Source organism: Microtus pennsylvanicus, chromosome 5 (genome assembly GCF_037038515.1).
Source record: "Microtus pennsylvanicus isolate mMicPen1 chromosome 5, mMicPen1.hap1, whole genome shotgun sequence".
Taxonomy (NCBI): domain Eukaryota; kingdom Metazoa; phylum Chordata; class Mammalia; order Rodentia; family Cricetidae; genus Microtus; species Microtus pennsylvanicus.
The window spans coordinates 5,074,523-5,082,448 of NC_134583.1; positions in this window are offsets into that span (position 1 = coordinate 5,074,523).

The following is a 7,926-nucleotide window of genomic DNA, read 5'->3' on the forward strand; positions in this document are numbered from 1 at the left end:
AAATCATGCTGATGTTAAACAGAAAGTATCATGTAACATTGGAGAAGATGCTTGGAGTTTTTCATTAAATTTAAATTGTTTTGGTACCATAAATTCACTTTCATGTCTGAATGAAATGATTTATTAAAAGCTTTTGTTGAAGGAAGGAAGCAGAACTGCTCAAATACATTTTCAAATAAAATTACTTCTACTAACTATAGATTTCTGTTGAAAAGTAAATAAAGTTTTTGAATGCCAAATTTGTAAAAATAATTAATTAAAGTAGGAAGTTCCATTCTCTCCCTGCTTCTCTGTTTCTCTCTCTGTTTCTCTCTCTGTTTCTCTCTCTGTTTCTCTCTCTGTTTCTCTCTCTGTTTCTCTCTCTCTCTCTCTCTCTCTCTCTCTCTCTCTCTCTCTCTCTCTGTGTGTGTGTGTGTGTGTGTGTTTGGTTTGAGGAAATTAAAATTAATAATTTGTAGCCACATGGATCATCAGGCCAGCATTAAGAAACTCGCTTTATGTTTCATATTTCTATTATATCCAAGTGCTGATTATTCAGGGTTATACAGCAGTTACTCTATTCTAAGCTTTGCTCCCAACGTTCACTCATCTCACCTCCTTGATCCAAGAGTTGCCAGTTGGCTCCCAACTCTGCTATTGCTTTTGTTTTTAAGCGATGTGATCGAGTATTATGGCTGAAATATTGAAATATATATGTAATGTAAGGGCTTTTTGAACAGCAAGTATTAGTTTACACAGGTGAAACAAATATTTTTTATTATTTATTTATTTATTTATTTATTTATTAAAGATTTCTGTCTCCTCCCCGCCACAGCCTCCCAATTCCTTCTCCCTCCCTCAATCAACTCCCCCTCCCTCAAAAGCCTGAAGAACGGTCAGGGTTACCTGCCCTGTGGGGAATCCAAGGACCTCCCACCTCCTTCCAGAAATATTTTATATTTGAAAAAAATCAGCCACAATTTCATTGATAGTATAGAATTTAGCTCCCAGCTCTAGAACCTCAAATTAAGTAAAATAAAAAGGTTGTAAATCGAAGATGGAAATGTTTGACAAAGACGTTTTAGAGGTTTTGACATTTTATTATTTAAGAGTCAGTTGGAGGTATGGGCATATGTGTAATTTCAAGAATTTACAACATTTTTCTTAATATTAGTTTCATATACAGCTTACAAATGGCTTTTAAATCAGAGCAGGATTTATAGTGAGAAGGAAAATGAGTTTGCTACGTGCTTTACAAATTTCAAGTATTCAAAGCAAATGCTTACATTAACATTACTATTGATTCTTGCTCTACAAGAGAACTTTGCGTGCTTTTGGCAATTGCAAGAATATATTGATTTAATTTTTAACAGTTCTTTTATTCATTGAAGAAAGTTTAATTTAATTACACGGTGGATGTGTAAACTTTGCTTCCCAAGCAAGTTCATTGCCATTCAGTTACACTTCTTCCACAGCTGTCGGAATGACCTTTGTGAAATACAAACTAATCATGTCACACCCCAGCTAAAAATCCACCCAGAGTTCCCCACAGGCTTCCAGATAAAGTTCACGCTCTGTAGCTTTGCCACCAGATAGTTCACAGTCTAGCCCTTGATGTCTGCCCTTTGCTGGCTTCACAACCTGGACTAACTAGAAAACTTGCTGTGTTGTGTTTGGCATTTGTACTAAATATCCTGCAGACTTTCTGTGGCTGCTTTTTGGTACCATCTTTGTTTCAATACTCCTGAACCTTTGTTCTCAGTTTTACCTTAATGTTGACTTAGCTTTCTAACCTTCTGAATTTTAATGTCTTTCCCAGCACTGTTTAGTGTTTTCTGTTTTGGTTTATATTTTAATCTTTTGAGATTTTCTATTGCAGAGTAGCATAGTGTAACCCCCTACTAGTCTTCTCACCTTCAGATCTGAAGCTGAATATACCTTACTTCTTCCTTACCTAAGCTCTAACTTCACCTCAATTCTATAATATTCATCACCCCAGTCTTGTTTCCTTTCTGACTTTTATTTTTTTCTTTGTATAATTATAATTTTATTAAGTAGTTATGTACTGTTCTCTCTACCAACAGAATTATTTTTTGAGTATATACATGTCATATATTCTATTTGGAATCACTGACGAATAAATTGTCAAATCTCACAGAAACATGGCTTATAATTCAGCAAGGTGTCTGTTTTGTAATATTTCCTTGAGATATTTTATTTTTATATGTCTTATGAAATATAGACTGCTAATATATTTCAGTGATAATATTTAAAGTAAATGGTTTATGTTTTACACACACACACACAGAAGAGAGAGAGAGAGAGAGAGAGAGAGAGAGAGAGAGAGAGAGAGAGAGAGAGAGAGAGAGAGAGGAGAGAGAGAGAGAGAGAGAGAGACAGGCAGACAGGCAGACAGAGACAAAAAGGAGAGATTACCTTTTTTGATATTTTTGAGATGATAGCATAATTACATTCCTCCCTTTCCCCTTTCCAAAACCTCACATGTATTCCTCTCCATTGTACTTCAAACTGATGTCCTCGTCCTCTCTTATCTTTAGTTGCTATTGCATGCACATTTAAATGTACATACATATTCCTAAATATAACCTGTTCAGTCTATGTCATATGTCCTATATTATTTGGATGTGTGTTTTCAGAGCTGACCATTTGACACTGTGCCATAAGTTTTAAACTTGCAGTTGAATATGATAGAGAATATGATAGAAAAGAAAGTGGAGACAGTCTTGGACTCATTGACATAGGATAAGACTTTCTCAACAGAACATGGTTAACACAGATACTAAGACTATCAGTTAATAAGTGGGACCTCATGAAAACTATTTTGAGATTATTTTTAATGTTTAATTCATTTAAATAATATTTTTTCATTTATTGTACATACCAACCAGTTTCCCCTCTCTCCTCAGCTCGTGTCTCCTCCCCTCTCCTATCTACCCCTCCTCATATATCCCTCTTTTATCTCCATTGAGGAAAGGACAGGTCTCCAATGGACTTGCACAAAGCATGGTACATCAAGTTGAGGTGGGATGGATCTCCCCTTACACCGAGGTAGAGTCAGATAATCCAGCACAGGGAACAGGTTGCCAAATGCTAGTTGAGCACAAGGGAGAACCTTTCTAAAAGACCAAGCTACATGATTGTCATGCATATGCAGAGAGTTTAGGCAGGTCCCATGCAGGCTCTGTGCCTCTTGGTTCAGCATTCATGAGCTTCTGCTAGCTCAGGTCAGACATTTCTGTCCATTCTCCCCTGGCTGGAGCAATCCCTCCTCCCTTTCTTCCACAAGACTCTCAGTACAGTGCTTGTCTGTGGATCTCTGTCTCTGCTTCTATCAGTTAATAGAGAGAGTAACTCTGATGTCACCAATCTGGTTAGAGTAGAAGGCCGGTTCAGGCACTCTCTCCAGTATTGCTAGTGGTCTTAGCTAGGGTTATGCTTGTGAGTTCCTAGGACTTTGCCTTTATCCTCTGCTTGCTATCAGAGGATAAATGTAAACCCAAACCAGCTAAGATTTAGAAACCCTTAGTGTTAGGGGTCCCTTGATACCAGGTTTCTCCCTAACCCTGAAATGACCCCTTCATCAAGGTATCTCTTTTATTACTTTCTGAGATTTCATTTTGCAGCAGTCAGAATGGGCAAGATCCATCAAAGTAATGAGAGTTAGTGTGCACAAGAGTAGGAAAGTGGATCACCTACACATTGCTGGTGAGAGTAGAAGCTAATACATGCACTTTGGAAATCAATATAGTGGTTTCTGGGAAGCTAGAATGTACCTCAAGATCCAGCTATATCAGTCTTGGGCGTGTACCCAAAGACAATTGCTCATCCATGTGCATTGCTGCTCTACTCAGAATATCCAGAAATCAAATTGAGCTTTGATGCCTATCAACAGATGAATGGAAAATAAAAACATGGCGCATTCATAGAATGGAGTTTAATTTAGCTGTTTACAAAAACAAAAATAAAAGCTGAAACTAGGAAAATCACTGTTAAATGGATGAATCTAGGATAACATCATCTTGACAGAGATAACAGAGACCAAAAGTATGATATGATGTCTCTTATAGATGGAAGTGTGTTTTTAAGCCTTTGATATAAGTATACCGCAACCAATATAACCATAAAGGTTAAGTATAGGCTAATAGAATAGTGGGCAGGACAGTAACTCCTATGTAAGAAGAGAAATAACATAGTCATGGAGAGTCAGGTCTTAATTTCCTGCCCACTAGTCTATTAGCTTGTACCACTTAAGAGTTAAAACCCCTGTGATCTAAAAAGGTGACCTACCTGAATCATGATGGTACAGTAGCACCACAAACATTGTCGGATTAACCAACCATCCTGTAACTGATGTAAGGCTCTTATCAGGAGATGAAAACACTGTCTGAAACTGCTCAAAGTGACAGAAATCTCTGACCATCCAGGCAGTGTCCAGCATTTGCTCCCTTTCATGGCTTGGGTCTCAAATTAAGAGAAGTTATTGGTTGGCCACTCCCACAAGTTCTAAGTCTCCATTACCCCAGTGCATCTTGAAGGCAAGACAGGTTGTTGGTGGGTGGGTTTGTGGCTGGGTTAGTATTGCATTTCCACCACTGGGCCCCTAGCTTGGTTAAGAATATGGCTGGTTCAGACTCCCTACCCTCCATTACTGAGTCCTTACTAGGTTTATCGTCATAGGTCCCAGCAAGTGTCAACAGGACTACCTTTTCTCATTGCTCTCTAAATGACCCACCTATCCAAGTCATCTTTTTGACTAACAACTTAGAAGACCCTCAATTGAAAAATGAATAAAGAAAATGAGACATATTAACTCAATGGAATATTATTAGGCAGTTAGAAGAAAATGATATAATTAAATTTGCAGGTTAGTGGATGGAACACGAATATAATCATTTCAAGGGAGGCGACCCAGACCTGGAAACACAAACATAGCATGTATTCATTCATCAGTGGTTATTAGCTGATAAATAGAGGATAATCACACATCAGTGCAAAGAATTAGAGAGGTTATATAAAGAGGATAAGTCTATGGAAGATGAATGGGTCTCCCTGGAAAGGGAAAACAGAACGGATTTTGGAATTGAACTGAGGGTGGCTAGAGAAGGGAACAGGAGGGATTAGGTGGAGAAGCAAGGGACAAACATAAATCACTGTGTTTTTATGTGTATTTTTATTAACACAATGTATTACTACAATTTTTTTCATGGAAATTTACAGAAGTAAATGTACTTAATACCTAATATTTTAGCACCTTTCACTTGGTAGGAAATAGAGGAATTTATAAATACAGAAATTTTAAACCATCTCAGGCATGAAAATTAGTGATAAATAGAAATCTTTATTAATTAATATTTTCTTGAGACTGGCAAGTACTCACCCCACACATCCACCATATAATAGAAACTTCAGGTACTGCATCATTATCTAATTCCCCTCCACTTTAATAATAATAGCTTTTTCTGTGTTCATTGACACAAGGGCCATTCTAGAGACGATATCAAAGGAGAAGGACTAAAATTTATGAGTACTGTTCACAACAACATAAGTGTTGTAATAAAATACAAGTATAAAGGTTCAGGCACATAATTAAACACTATTTAATTAAACAGCACAGTTATTGATAGTTGGTCATGGCTCTGCTCAACACAAGCAATTTGAGATATAAAGTTAAAAAAATAATAATACCATATGAATTGAGCCCAGAGTTGAAACACATCATTTCTCTTCTCCATATCTCATTAATTAAAGCACTCCATATGGTCAACTTCATTGTCTTTTTTAGATGAAAGATGAAGTTATCACCAAAGGAAAGAAGACAAGAAGAGAAAAAAACAATATGTCCTGCCATGAAGTTGTACAATAAAAACTTCATCATACAAATTTAAAAAATAAACTTTTATTTACACATGTAAAAGTTATTTCTTCATGATCTGTTAGTTCTAATTTTTATGATTTTCAAGTAGGTAAGATAAAAACACACTAAAATAGAAATCTCATCATTCTGTTTTGGAGCAGAGTGCAAAGTCTTCATTTGATGCTAGGTTTGTAGCTTAATGCTTGTTGCACTGGGAAATAAAATGATTGACATCAGACATGATGTATACACATGACTTTTGTAAATAATCTTAAACTTGAGTATGGGATATATAGTGAAATAATTTGAGATTATTTGTTATACACGATAGCTGAATTATTGTTAATATATTTTCACAGGAAATATTCATAAAGATAAATTAAATCAAGATAAAATTTAAGTATTAATTAAAACACTACATCAATATTGTATCTAAATATTCCATGTTAAAAGTAAAAATACATATGATTTCAATAGGAATAGGGATAATGTTTTCAGAGTTTAAGGAAACCTCTTATAGTTTTTAAAGTACAAATAGTGTTACTGGTATTTTGACACATTGTTCCAATCTCTTCAATAATAATTTTTACATTACCACTGATATATCCATTTTCTTCAATTCATTTTATCCAATTAATGTTTTGACCAAATATAAAGCAAATATATTAACATAGGCCTTATATGGTTAATTGTTTCAATGCTTGGTTCCCAGTTGAAAGAACCCTTTATTTAAAATTATTTTATTGATTTTTATTGAGATCTACATTTTTCTCTGCTCCCCTCCCTCGCTTTAACCCTCCCCAAGGTCCACATGCTCCCAATTAACTCAGGAGACCTTGTCTTTGTCTACTTCCCATGTAGATTAGATCCATGTATGTCTCTCTTAGGGTCCTCATTGTGTCTAAGTTCTCTGGGATTGTGACTTATAGGCTGTTTTTTTTTTCCTTTATGTTTAAAAAACACTTGTGAGTGAGTGAATAAATGTGATAATTGTCTTTCTGGGTCTGGGTTACCTCACTCAAAATGATGTTTTCTAGTTTCATCTATTTTCTGCATTTCTCTGATGACTAAGGATGTTGAACATTTCCTTAAGTGTCTTTCAGCCATTTTGGATTCCTTTGTTGAGGGTTCTCTTTTTAGGTCTGTAATCTATTTTTTAATGGATTATTCATTCTTTTGATGACCAATTTCTTGAGTTCTTGTATATTTTGGAGATCAGACCTCTGTCTGATATAAGTGAAGATCTTTTCCCATTCTGTAGGCTGTTGTTTTGTCTTGTGGACCATAAAGTGGAAAGATCTCTCATGCTCTTGGGTAGGAAAATTTAACATAGTAAAAATGGCAATCTTACCAAAAGCAATCTACAGATTCAACACAATGCCCATCAAAATCCCAGCAAAATTCTTCACAGAACTGGAAAAAACTGTACTCAACTTCATATGGAAAAGCAAAGCGCCCAAGATATCCAAAACAATCCTGTATAATAAATGAACTGCTGGAGGTATCACAACCCCTGACTTCAAATTCTACTACAGAGCTACAGTACTGAAAACAGCCTGGTATTGGCATAAGAACAGACAGGAGGACCAATGGAACCAAATGGAAGACATGAATATTAATCCACACAGCTTTGAACACCCAATTTTTGACAAAGAAGCAAAAAATATCAAATGGAAAAATGAAAGCATATTTTACAAATGGTCCTGGCATAATTGGACATCAACATGCAGAAGAATGAAAATAGACCCATATCTATCACCGTGCACAAAACTCAAGTCCAAATGGATCAAAGACCTCAACACAAAGCCAGCCATGCTGAACCTTATAGATGAGAAAGTAGGAAGTACACTTAAATGCATTGGCACAGGAGACCACGTCCTAAATATAACCCCAGAAGCACAGACAATAAATGTGGCTTCCTGAAACTGAAAAGCTTCTCGAAAGCAAAGTTGGTGGAACTATTTGTGAAGGGATAGTAACTGTGAAGTTGTAAGAGAGCATATGGTCTTATTGGAGAAAGTATGTTACTAGGGATGGGCTTTAAGGTTTCAAAAGCCCATACCATTCCCAGT